This window comes from Lepidochelys kempii, chromosome 8, assembly GCF_965140265.1.
Source record: "Lepidochelys kempii isolate rLepKem1 chromosome 8, rLepKem1.hap2, whole genome shotgun sequence".
Lineage (NCBI taxonomy): Eukaryota > Metazoa > Chordata > Testudines > Cheloniidae > Lepidochelys > Lepidochelys kempii.
The window spans coordinates 95,935,103-95,949,249 of record NC_133263.1 but is presented as its reverse complement, the minus strand read 5'-3'; positions in this window follow the sequence as shown (position 1 = coordinate 95,949,249).

Here is a 14,147-nt window from a genome sequence, read left to right as displayed (position 1 = left end):
AATGTAGTGCAAAAAGGGGGGGGGCGGGGGAGAGAAGTAATAAATATAGGGCCAACATGTCAGTCTAAAAGGACCCTTCTTTCTACCAGAGAGGTGTGATATGGACTTGGCTGGATTCAAGGGGAAAGCAAGTCCCATACCTAGGGGCCACTGCAGGAAATGCCTGACACCTTAAGGATAAGGATGGGATCTCTAACCTGCAGATGCTGGGCCTGATTCTGATCTCTCACTGGTGTAAATCAAGAGTAATTTCACTGAGGCCAGCATGACTGAGAGGAGAGTCAGACCCAAAGTGCAAACACCAATGGCTGCCATGACAAAGGCCTGTTCACACCTGCTCTCACCACACTCCATAAAGTAATCAGGGCCTGTGCAGAGAACTCCAGTTCACCTGCATGTTATAGACAGTGTGCAAGTATCCTCCAGTGGCTGCTTCAAAAAGCACATTACAATATATTTTAGGTCTGGAGTGCAAGGGCAGCAAGTGCATTTACTACTGGTAAGACTCTTTCCTGCACTAGTTCACCATGTCTTTGCTGGATGCAAGGCTTGTGTTGTGAATGCTTTCTCACCCCAACACTGTCACTCTGTCCCTGATCTGGATCATCAAATCCCATCCTCATACACCTCAAGAAAGATAATCATTGGGCCCTCTCACTTGTCACTCTCCGTTATTTCAGTGATGATTTTTCCACCAGCCATTTGGGTTCACATGTCTGGACGCTAAGGGCTGAGTTCAGTGTGACTGGCTACTCGTTTATGAAGGTTGCAGGCTCAGGCCTGTCCTCTCTGCCTCCTCTCCACCTCTGATGGAGTCACCATTATTGTCCCTGGAGTGGCAGAGAAGGGAAGGACATCCTTTCCCTGAGAGTACAGGCAATGCTGGCCCATAGTCAGAACTGCCTAGAAGTCGGGGGGAAGGGGTAGTTTGCTCCAGGCAGGTTGCAATGCCACGTGCTCAGATTTCCTCATGATGGAGGGGCGGCTGGACCAACTCTGAGTGGTGCTGTGACCCCATAGTAGGCAGGCTCAGCCCCCTGGATAGGAGCTCCCACTGTGATGTGACTACAGGGCAGGCTTGCTCTATTTGCCTCCCGGGACCTCACCTCAGTGGTAATATTTCTGGATGGAGGGGGGTACTCAGTTTCAGAGTTTGCCCCAACCCCCAGTAAAGTTCTGTGTGGCCCTGTCTGGCATAGAATTTGAGTTTTACTTTCCAAAACTCTTTAGTTAAGTTGGTAGGAGCGAGAATGTGATTTGGACTAAGTGGCCACAGAAAGGGGTAAAAACCTCTCTGTGTGGGTGACCTGGTTCTTAGGTGCAGGCACATAGGAGTAGGGCTGTTTGTCTGCTTATTCCCTTCCGAGGCCAAGGGGGAGGATGGGGATGGGGAATGAACAGAACCTTGCCTCCCCTACTCAGTGGCAGAGTAGCTGACCCAGCTTGGACCCTCTCTAATAAATTCGCAGGATTGTCAGTCTGTGACTCACTCTGAAGCCTAAAACGTCACTGTGACACGCTGGAAGCCGCTACTAGCATGGGTGAGAGCTCTTTTTGTTAGAATATCACCCGGTTGAATCAGCACTGGGTTTTGTGGTCTGTTACTGTCCAATTTTTAAGTTCTCAGCCATTTGGACTTTACAAATCACACCCATCTGGAACGCTGCTACAGTAAGGCATGTATCTACGTCATGCCAAGAACCCTCGACCACTGTGATCAGAGGTAATTAAACCAATCACTGCCCTTACTCTGCAGGTAATTTGCATGTAACAGTTTCATTGATTGTATTAGGGAGATGGATCAAGTGACCCATCACCTGAGCATTGGTGTCACAGCACAGGCGTTCAGCTACTGGTAGGTAGTAACTGGCTATTATAATAGTAAACTAGCACCTCTCAGCAGCAACAAGGAAAGAGAGAGGGAAGAGTGATGCAGAGGGGTGTTTGCCAGAAAGCCTGCTGAATCTGTTTCTGGGTTGGTGCAATAAAGGCATGACCCCTTGCTCAGGGCTGTCTCTCTACTCCCTTAGGGCTAGATTGTGAGTAACCCTGCTCCTATTCAGATTAGATCGAGACCAAACAATTAAATCCTTTCATTATGATGCATTTCAGAAGTCTGCATGCTCTTAACATGGCAGTGATGTAACTTGGTTCTGAGACCAAAAACAAATCCCTGACCCCATTGACCAGGGAAGCTATGCTTGCAACAACCGTGATATGCGTGCAGCTAGCTGATCATGCTTTCACTGTAGACCAGGGCAATAGAAAAGCACAGATCCCAACACAAAAAACGTTCATGGGGGTGGGAAGAAAGATTGATGTTCGAACAAGTTTGGTTACTGCAACTGTTCTGTTACTGTTCTGTGGCTCACTGGTCAATGCCATGATGCTGGTTCCAGGTGCTTCTACAGCAGTGATTCTCAGACTTTTGTACTGGTGCCCTTTCACATACCAAGCCTCTGTGTGCGAACCTCCCTTATAAATGAAAAGCACTTTTTAATATATTTAACACCATTATAAATGCTGGAGGCAAAGCAAGGTTTGGGGTGGATGCTGACAGCTCACAACCCACCATGTGATAACCTCGTGACCCCCTGAGGGGTCCCAACCCCCAGTTTGAGAACACTGTTCTACAGGCATCCAGGTTCTTCTTTGCAATGAAGAGCCTCAACACCTGTACGGGCAGCTGTAAAAATGGAGGATGGAATACAGCAGTCTCTGATACAAGCTGCTGTTCTAGGAGGGAACAGGAGCTGCTCCTTGAGATCAGAATATGTGAGAAGGGAACAAGGAAGCATCTGCAGGGGAAAGAACCAGAAAGGGGGCAGAGGAACAGGGAACAACAAAAATAGATGAGGAAGGACATTAAATGAAGATGAAAAGGGGATGATGCAATTAATTTTTCCCCTCCACCCCACAATGGACAGCCCTATTAGGATCTGATCCCTGAAATCCACAGGAGTCCACTGGAATCAACAGATAAAATACTGTCTCCAAAATACTCTCCTTATATTACCACCTTCACTAGTAATCAACTGCTATGGTAGCCACAGGGATGTTGTCTGAGGCAAACAGAACAGGGGATCTCCACAAGATACTCTATTTAGATGCGAGCCATGCTCTGAGGTCTCCGTGTAGGTTTTCTCTGGAGGAGGAGAACTAAAACAAACAGTCACCTTTAAAATAGACTCTGAAGAGCGAACACACAGATATGATTTATTCACTGGTTTCCATACTGAAAGCTCTGCTTTTGCTTCTGTAAGGAAAAACAGCAGGTTGGTTTTGGAATTTTTAAAAGGGATATGCTTGAGATTGAAACGCCATAGAACGCCCCCTGCTTTAACAGTTGTTACAGTGGATAGATGTTACCATCAGGATTCTATTTAAAATAAAAAAACATTCCTTGCAGGAGAGATGAAAACCCCTGTTATAAATAACCCAGTTTTCAAATGTGCTATTAATTCACACACACAAATTAATTTACAATGTCATGCACAAATCCAGGCTTGTTTTTATTTTAAATTTACTGAAACACAAATAGTACAAAAAACAAAGCCAGACAAATTCTTAACCAAAGGGGATATCTGAGGAGATGGGTTCATTTTTAAAGACTGATAATGTCCCTTTAAGGCAGCACAAAAACCATGAGTCCTTTCTTATAATGGTTTTCAAATGACCTCCTAAATTAAGACAGCAAGGTCAAACTGACCACCCATTAACTAGTGGTGTGCTCAGCCGTTCCTTCATAATTTACAGATTTGTTTAATAAAGAAAGAAAGAAGTCCCCCAGATCAGTGTGATTTTTATCTTACAAAAAACAAATCTCTTTTCAAATGGAACTAGTAGCCAGTATATCCTGGACTTGGAAAAACAAAAGAAAAATCTCCAATCCACTTTAGATACCAAAAACATAATAGGTGGCCAGGTTCCCAAGATCAAAGGCTCAGTGCGATTCCTTCGGTCCTTTTTATGGGAAATTTGGCAGATAACTGTACAGGATTCCAGATAAATAGGACTATTCTACCTAACACACTCACTTAGGGTTACTGTACTTTGGATGCAAAAACTGTGTTAGTTATTTCGGAAGCAGTTATAGATTCATTTCACACAGTAGATCCATCATGCATACAAAAAAGCAAAACGAAACCAACTACCTACTTTAAAAGAAAATTGAAGCTGCAAATAGTTAAACCCTCAAAAGTTAGGAAATGCTAGAATTAAGGTTGCATAATTAAATAATAGCATATTTTTCCACAGGACGTCTGCCTCATGCAGTGGACAGGATGAATGATGCTCACCGAATGGGTGACTCTAATATTTTGTTTTCTCCTCATTGGCATGAGGGCCACACACTGAGCATATTCAGTGCAGGGTGTGGATGGCATGCAGGAAATGCAGAATTGTTAATCCCCTCCTGGGCATTTCTGTGGCGCTCATCACCATACCATCAGAGTGCTTCACGAATGTGAGTTAATCTATCTTCACAATACCCCCTGTGAGGTGAGGGGTAGCAGTATCCCCATTTTACAGATGGGGACCTGAGGCACAGAGATTAAAGCAAAAATTGTCAAAGGTGTCCCCTAAGTTTAAGGGGCAAAACTTGAGACATTGCACCTGAGTTTTCAGCATACTAAGGCTATGTCTATACTGCACTTTTGTTAAAACTTGTCGCTCAGGGATGTGAACACACCTCCCCCCCCCCCCCCCCAGATGACAGAAGTTCTAACAACGAAAAGCACCAGTGTGAACGGTGCTTCATGGGCGGGAGACGCTCTCCCGCTGACAAAGCTACTGTCCCTTGTTGGGGTTGGTTTTATTTTGTCATCAGAAGAGCTCTCTCCTGGTGACAGAGTGGCTACGCTGCATGTCTTACAACAGCGTAGCTATGCCATTGTAAGTGTAGACACGGCCTTAGTACTGTACAGCACTTAACATGTTCAAAGCACAGCCCCCGCTGACTTCGGGTGCAGCTGTGAGCACTCAGCACTTCTGCAGATCAGACACCAGCTTTTAAATTGCAAGGCACACACAGTGGCCACCTGTGAAAAGTTTGGTTTATGGGAGCTGCCCAGCATCACACAGAAACTCTGCAGCAGAGACAGGAATAGAATCCAGTTCTCCAGGGCACCATTCAACTGCCTGAACCACAAGTCCACCTTTTCTCCTTCTGCAGTTCCCAACCTCATTCACTCCACACCTTCTAATGCATCCAGGTTCCATGGCCCACTGGGGACATTAGTTGGCAGCTCCTTCATGGAACTGCAAGCATGGGCATGTACCCAGCGTGGTTCACAAACTCCCGACACCTGCCCCTTTTGTGGCAAGAGGGAGACCCTGGCACACATCTATGTAGAGCGTGTCAGGTTGCAGCTCTTCTTCCGGCTCCTTCAGAACCTCTGACTGAGGTTCCGGCTGCACTTTTCCCTGCACCTCCTGATCCGGGCACACCCCATCCATTGGTCCATCACATCATGGGACCTTCCCATCAACCTCCTCCTAGCACTGGCCAAGATGGCCACCCATCATATCAGGAGGAGGATGTTGGACAGATGTTCTGCAACTGTGGGGCCCATTTCTGTTCCCTTGTCCAATCATACCTCTGAGCAGATTGCCCTCGGACAGCATCCACTGACTCCCTAAACGTCTTTGAGGAGTAGTGGACGTTGTTGGGGGCTTTCTGCTTGGTGTCCCCTTCCGGTTACCCAATTTTTACCCTATGACCTTCAATCACTCTATAGCTGACCTATCAGTCAGGGCCCTTAAAGAAAACCTGCACAACAGTCTGCACAAAAGACAAGTCTGGGAACTTTTCATAACTTTGCTAGACACTAAAAATCATGGACTGAATATTGTAATAAGACATAAATCCATGTGTCTAATCTGTAACTCACTACCCCCACAACTACTTCTTCCCCACTTCCTTTCCGCCCTATGACTGGAGGGCTGTTAACGAGCCTCTTCATTTTGAATGGTCCCTTGAAATGTGTTAACTACTTATGCTAAATCTGTTCCACCTGGTATTTCCCAGAGACAGACTGAGTACATTTCCCAGACCTGAAGAGCTCTGTATAAGCTCAAAAGCTTGTCTCGGTCACCAACAAAAGTTGGTCCAATAAAGGGTATTACCTCACCCACCTGGTCTCTTCAACCCAAACTTCTAGTATGGCAAAGTTACAACCAACTAAAAATGGGGCCCTATACTGGGAAAAGCGTTAGGTAACTTTAACCATAGGCAGCACTGCCAGATCTTCCTAGAACGACCTTGTTAATATAAAGGTGGTGTGGCAAACAGGGTTGAAGTTTGTTCACTTATGTGCATGTAAAGATATGGACTCAGGTCCCAATCCTGCAACGAGATCCTAGAATCACAGAAACGAAGGGTTGGAAGGGACCTCATGAGGTCATCTAGTCCAGCTCACTATGCTGAGGCAGGACAAAGTAAACCTAGACCATCCCTGACAGGTGTCTGTCCAAACTGTTCTTAAAATGACAACCTTCCTTAAAAACCTATTCCAGTACTTCATTATCCTGTTAGAAAATTTTTCCTTATATCGAACCTAAACCTCCTTTGTGGCATATAAAGCTGATTACTTCTTATCCTACCATCAATGGACATGGAGAACAAGTGATCACAGTCCTCTTTATAAACAGTCCTTAACGTCTATGAAGACTTATGTTCCCCCTCAATCGTCTTTTCCCAAGACTAAATATAGGTCAGATTTTCTAAACTTATTTTTATTACTTTCTTCTGGACTTTCTCCAGCTTGTCCATATCTATCTTAAAGTGTGATGCTCAGAAACGGACACACCAACTGAGGCTTCAGAAGTGCTCATGAAAGCAGGAGAATTTCCTCCTGTGTCTTACACACAACACTCCTGCTAATACCACCAAAAACATTAGCATTTTTTGCAACTGCACCACTTTGTTGGCTGGTATTCAATTTGTGATCCACTCATGGCATGAGATCCTCTTAGCAGTACTTCCTACTGCCTAACAGTTATTCCTCATTGTGTATTTGATTTTTCCTTCCTAAGTGAAGTACATTGCACTTGTCTTTATTGAATTTTACCTTATTTAATTCAGACCAATTCTCCAGTCTGTCAAGGTCACTGAACACTAATCCTGTCCTCCAAAGGGTTAGCAAAATCTCACAACTTGGCGTCATCTGCACATTTTATAAGTGTACTCGCTATTCCAGTGTCCAAGTAATTAATATTAAAATGGTATCAGACCCAGGACATGCCCCTATAGGCCCACTTCAAAAACATCCCCCCAGTTTGACAGCAAGCCATTGATAACTACTCTTTGAGTACAGTTTTTCAACCAGTTGTGCAGGCATTTTATAGTAATTTCATCTAGACAACCTATTCCTAGTTTGCCTATGAGAATGTCACATGGGACTATGTCAAAAGCCTTACTAAAATCAAGACAGATGGGGAGGAAGCTGTAAATGTGATCTATCCAGCCAATAATCCTGTCATATAGGAAGTTAGGCTGGCTTGGCATGATTGACTTTTGACAAAACCATGCTGGCTATTTCCTATAAGCCTATTATTCTTTAGGTTCTTACAAACTGATGGTTTAATAATTTGATACCTGGAAAGACACAGAACCAAGTTAGACTCATTGGTCTATAATTTCTTGTATGCATGCTCCTGCACCTATTCCGAGCCCTTGTTAGGATATAGATATTCAGGCCTGTCTGTAAAGACCTGTACTCTAATTTAGGTGTATTCTGATCACTTCGCTAATTACAGAGGTATAAAAGAAAGAATCAAAATCACTGCCTGCCGGTGTAAGGGCCTTCTCTCACTGTGACAGTCTGAGGCCCTGTTCTTAGGCTAAGGCCTTTGGCTAAGCAGCAGAAGCACCCATAAACTGGGAAGCAAATGGTCACTTCCTCACATTCCAAACTAAAGGAGTACTAGTGGCACCTTAAAAAGAAAAGGAGTACTTGTGGCAACTTAGAGACTAACCAATTTATTTGAGCATAAGCTTTTGTGAGCTACAGCTCACTTCATCGGATGCATACTGTGGAAAGTGTAGAAGATTTTTTATATACACACAAAGCATGAAAAAATACCTCCTCCCACTCTCCTGCTGGTAATAGCTTATCTAAAGTGATCACTCTCCTTACAATGTGTATGATAATCAAGGTGGGCCATTTCCAGCACAAATCCAGGGTTTAACAAGAACGTCTGGGGGGGGAGGGGGTAAGGAAAAAACAAGGGGAAATAGGCTTGAATAGAGACTGGGAGTGGCTAAGTTAATTGTATCCAATTTGCAAATGAATTCCAATTCAACAGTTTCTCGCTGGAGTCTGGATTTGAAGTTTTTTTTGTTGTAATATAGCAACTTCCATGTCTGTAATTGCGTGACCAGAGAGATTTGACTGGTTTATGAATGTGTTAATTCTTGACATCTGATTTGTGTCCATTTATTCTTTTACATAGAGACTGTCCAGTTTGACCAATGTACATGGCGGGGGCATTGCTGGCATATGATGGCATATATCACTTTGGTGGATGTGCAGGTGAACGAGCCTCTGATAGTGTGGCTGATGTTATTAGGTCCTGTGATGGTGTCCCCTGAATAGATATGTGGGCACAGTTGGCAACGGGCTTTGTTGCAAGGATAGGTTCCTGGGTTAGTGGTTCTGTTGTGTGGTATGTGGTTGCTGGTGAGTATTTGCTTCAGGTTGGGGGGCTGTCTGTAGGCAAGGACTGGCCTGTCTCCCAAGATTTGTGAGAGTGTTGGGTCATCCTTCAGGATAGGTTGTAGATCCTTAATAATGCGTTGGAGGGGTTTTAGTTGGGGGCTGAAGGTGACAGCTAGTGGCGTTCTGTTATTGTCTTTGTTAGGCCTGTCCCTCCTCAGGCCCTACGCTACTAGCACTCCCAGCTACCTTCGAGACACCACTGACTTCCTGAGGAAACTACAATCCATCGGTGATCTTCCTGATAACACCATCCTGGCCACTATGGATGTAGAAGCCCTCTACACCAACATTCCACACAAAGATGGACTATAAGCCATCAAGAACACTATCCCCGATAATGTCACAGCTAACCTGGTGGCTGAACTTTGTGACTTTGTCCTTACCCATAACTATTTTACATTTGGGGACAATGTATACCTTCAGATCAGCAGCACTGCTCTGGGTACCCGCATGGCCCCACAGTATGCCAACATTTTTATGGCTTACTTAGAACAACGCTTCCTCAGCTCTCGTCCCCTAAAGCCCCTACTCTACTTGCGCTATATTGATGACATCTTCATCATCTGGACCCATGGAAAAGAAGCCCTTGAGGAATTCCGCCATGATTTCAACAATTTCCATCCCACCCTCAACCTCAGCCTGGTCCAGTCCACACAACAGATCCACTTCCTGGACACTACAGTGCTAATAAACGATGGTCACATAAACACTACCTTATACCGGAAACCAACTGACCGCTATGCCTACCTACATGCCTCCAGCTTTCACCCTGACCACACCACACGATCCATCGTCTGCAGCCAAGCTCTGCAATACAACTGCATTTGCTCCAACCCCTCAGACAGAGACAAACACCTACAAGATCTCTATCAAGCATTCTTACAACTACAATACCCACCTGAAGAAGTGAAGAAACAGATTGATAGAGCCAGAAGAGTTCCCAGAAGTCACCTACTACAGGACAGGCCTAACAAAGAAAACAACAGAACGCCACTAGCCGTCACCTTCAGCCCCCAACTAAAACCCCTCCAACGCATTATTAAGGATCTACAACCTATCCTGAAGGATGACCCAACACTCTCACAAATCTTGGGAGACAGGCCAGTCCTTGCCTACAGACAGCCCCCCAACCTGAAGCAAATACTCACCAGCAACCACATACCACACAACAGAACCACTAACCCAGGAACCTATCCTTGCAACAAAGCCCGTTGCCAACTGTGCCCACATATCTATTCAGGGGACACCATCACAGGACCTAATAACATCAGCCACACTATCAGAGGCTCGTTCACCTGCACATCCACCAAAGTGATATATGCCATCATATGCCAGCAATGCCCCCGCCATGTACATTGGTCAAACTGGACAGTCTCTATGTAAAAGAATAAATGGACACAAATCAGATGTCAAGAATTAACACATTCATAAACCAGTCAGAAATCTCTCTGGTCACGCAATTACAGACATGGAAGTTGCTATATTACAACAAAAAAAACTTCAAATCCAGACTCCAGCGAGAAACTGTTGAATTGGAATTCATTTGCAAATTGGATACAATTAACTTAGGCTTGAATAGAGACTGGCTAAGTCATTATGCAAGGTAACCTATTTCCCCTTGTTTTTTCCTACCCCCCCCCTCAAACGTTCTTGTTAAACCCTGGATTTGTGCTGGAAATGGCCCACCTTGATCATCATACACATTGTAAGGAGAGTGATCACTTTAGATAAGCTATTACCAGCAGGAGAGTGGGAGGAGGTATTTTTTCATGCTTTGTGTGTATATAAAAAATCTTCTACACTTTCCACAGTATGCATCCGATGAAGTGAGCTGTAGCTCACGAAAGCTTATGCTCAAATAAATTGGTTAATCTCTAAGGTGCCACAAGTACTCCTTTTCTTTTTGCGAATACAGACTAACACGGCTGCTACTCAAACATTCCAAACTAGTCACATTGAAATCCGGTGCTATTAGGCTGTTAGGAATACAATCCTGTCCTGATAATGCCTATCACCTCCAGAGAAAGGGAAGTGCCTAGAAGATGTAAAAGGAAACTTAGTTTGATAGCATCTTGTCTGGCAAGAACTCACTTATCAATAGCTGGGATGTGAAATCCTCATTTCTTTCAGAGTAACAGCGTGTTAGTCTGTATTCGCAAAAAGAAAAGGAGTACTTGTGGCACCTTAGAGACTAACCAATTTATTTGAGCATAAGCTTTCGTGAGCTACAGCTCACTTCATCAGATGCATACTGTGAAAAGTGTAGAAGATCTTTTTATACACACACAAAGCATGAAAAAATACCTCCTCCCACCCCACTCTCCTGCTGGTAATAGCTTATCTAAAGTGACCACTCTCTTTACAATGTGTATGATAATCAAGGTGGGCCATTTCCAGCACAAGTCCAGGGTTTAACAAGAATGTCTGTGTGTGTGTGTGGGGGGGGGGGGGGTTTGGAAAAAACAAGGGGAAATAGAACAACATTATGCAAGGTAACCTATCACTGTAGTCCCGATTTCCCTATTGTTTGTCTGTATAATCTGTCTCGTTCTGTGATTGTTTCTGTCTGCTGTATAATTAATTTTGCTGGGTGTAAACTAATTAAGGTGGTGGGATATAATTGGTTAAATAATCATGTTACAGCATGTTAGGATTGGTTAGTTAAATTTCAGGAAAATGATTGGTTAAGGTATAGCTAAGCAGAACTCAAGTTTTACTATATAGTCTGGGAACAGGGAGTGGGGGTGTGGAATTGGAATCATGTTTTGCTAAGGGTGGGGGTGGGAATGGGAACATGGACATAGGTAAGGCTCTGTAATGTCAGAGCTGGGAAGGGGGACACTAAGGAAGGAAACTGGAATCATGCTTGCTGGAAGTTCACCCCAATAAACATTGAATTGTTTGCACCTTTGGACTTCGGGTATTGTTGCTCTCTGTTCATGCGAGAAGGACCAGGGAAGTAAGCGGGTGAAGGAATAAGCCCCTAACAGCCCTACTGAAGTCTATGGGGCTCTACACAGCTGTAAGAATGCACCTACACAATTCTCATTGCAGCATGGGGGCCTTAAAAAAAGCTTGGCATGATAGTTTTCAGTATGTCCTTTCCTAGCACCACTAAAAAGCAGATCAGCCTGCAATCTAGCTATTTTCCTAAATATGTTTGGAGCAGTGACCTCTGCTGGCAAACAAAAAGATTTGAAAAGAGTTATCTGCTGTCCTGTTCACCAAGTACACAGACCATTAAATTAAGCTAACCTTCTCCAAAACACCCCCATAAAATTACACTGTGCTAGCTTAGCATTGGCTATCCTATGCATGGCTGAATTACAGTGGAAAGTGATCCTTAGATATAATTTGCATCATCCTTTGACTGCCTTCAGCTTGAAAGGTGCTATATAAACTCCCCAAATCCTACTGAGTTCTCCCCAGAATTACCACCATGTACCAAATACATTAGCCAGTGAATGGTGCTTAAGAACCATTAGACTGTGCAAATAATAGATGTGATGAATGACATTTTGACACCTTGTGGGAGCTGTATATAAGTTGTTGTATGACCCATCACTTTTGCTCAGCATACTCTGTTACTTTAGGGAAGTTTACAATTGTTGATAAACTGGGGAAGAAAAAACAAATTCATTGGTCAGAGGTTGAGACTTGAAAAGTTAAAAAAAAAGAGACAAACATCAAAAGTAGAGAAAAATAGAGGGCAGAAGGGGAAAGACAGCTGATAGCCTCTGCAGCTGTTTGTGTCTGAGGGGCTAATCATGGAAGGAGGCACTGACCTAGAAGCCAGGCATGCCTCTCAGCGGCTGGGAGCTGGCTGCTCCACAAAAAGCTATTTGTAGGTTACAGACATTGTGCCTTGCTCAATGCAGTCTCTGTCCAAGAACACTACTCTGAAGGCCGAGACCGCTTCATTTCAGGGATGTATTTAGGCTTTGAGCAGAGGTTGAGAAATCATGCACCAGCTTTCCAGAGAGAAAAGTGGCAGGCCAACCGGCTAAATCTCAAAGTTTAGCTACCTTTGCCTACTAATCCCCTGTGGATACTTTGTTCATTCAGATCCTTTTCAAAGTTTAAGTGAGCTGTAGCTCACGAAAGCTCATGCTCAAATAAATTGGTTAGTCTCTAAGGTGCCACAAGTCCTCCTTTTCTTTTTGGAAAGTAAGAGGTCCATAGGTTTGTAAATAGCAAAGTTAATTTTACAATCCCACTTCAATGATTACTTATAATAGGCCCAGAACTTCAACCTTTATTTTAAAAGAAAACTGTGCACTTCAACAGCAGCTAGTTAAAGCTGCACCCAGCTCATTTCAGACATTCTGCTACCGTTAACTTTTTTTAGAAAGGTGACGGGTTCATAAAATTCTCACCACAACCAACCCCACTTGGTTGGATTTACTTTCACTTTCAACAGACAACATAGTAAACAGCAACAGCTCAGCTTAGTGAAGCAGGTCTTGCCACTTGCTGAATGCAGTTTGCCTTATATGAATTGAACTAATGCTGAGACCCAACTGTAGAAATGTTTTGCAATTTCTCCTCCACTAACCACACTGCAGACTGAGGCTGCAGTGATGGACAGGACAAAGAATCCCAATTTCATTTCAGACACAGGTTGCAAATAAAGGCTATTTTTATTTAGAGGCAATTGTATGTAAAAAGGCTGTAAGTGTTGATCTATTAGGCTCTGAGGGAAGTAGTAATTATCAGGCAGTAAAAAAAAAACAAACATTAAAGCAAATCTGGTCTCCCCCACGTCCATTTGGGCTGTATAGTAGTCCCCTCTTCCGTTTGTTACAGAGTAGGCATATGGATTTTATACCATTTAGAGATAAAGCAAAACAAACAAAACTAACGCTGTATTTAACAGGTTTCAGAGGAGCAGCCGTGTTAGTCTGTATTCGCAAAAAGAAAAGAAGTACTTGAGGCACCGTAGAGACTAACCAATTTATTTGAGCATAAGCTTTCGTGAGCTACAGCTCACTTAACAGTATCTCATGCTCATAACCCTATCAAGAATGTGCTTAAGAAGGTAGGGTGACCAGAGGGCAAGTGTGAACAATCGGGACCGCGGGTAGGGGGTAATAGGTGTCTATATAAGAAAAAGCCCCCAAAATCGGGACTGTCCTTATAAGAATCAGGACATCTGGTCACCCTATAAGAAGGGCAATGCCACCAAGGGTAAAGCTATGAAAAGAGAGACATGGACTCTTCTGTGACTTTTAATAGCCATCCTTTTGAGCAGAGAGCTGTAGCTTTTTAAAGAAATCACACAGTAATCAGTTCTTGCCTTGTAAAGTACCTCTCCAGCTAGTTCACACAGGATTCAGCAAATCCTACTCAATAGTAGTTGGGGGAAGATGTGTAAATCTCCATTGCAAAACAAGGGGGACCAACCTCAAACATTTAGTTTCAGACAGA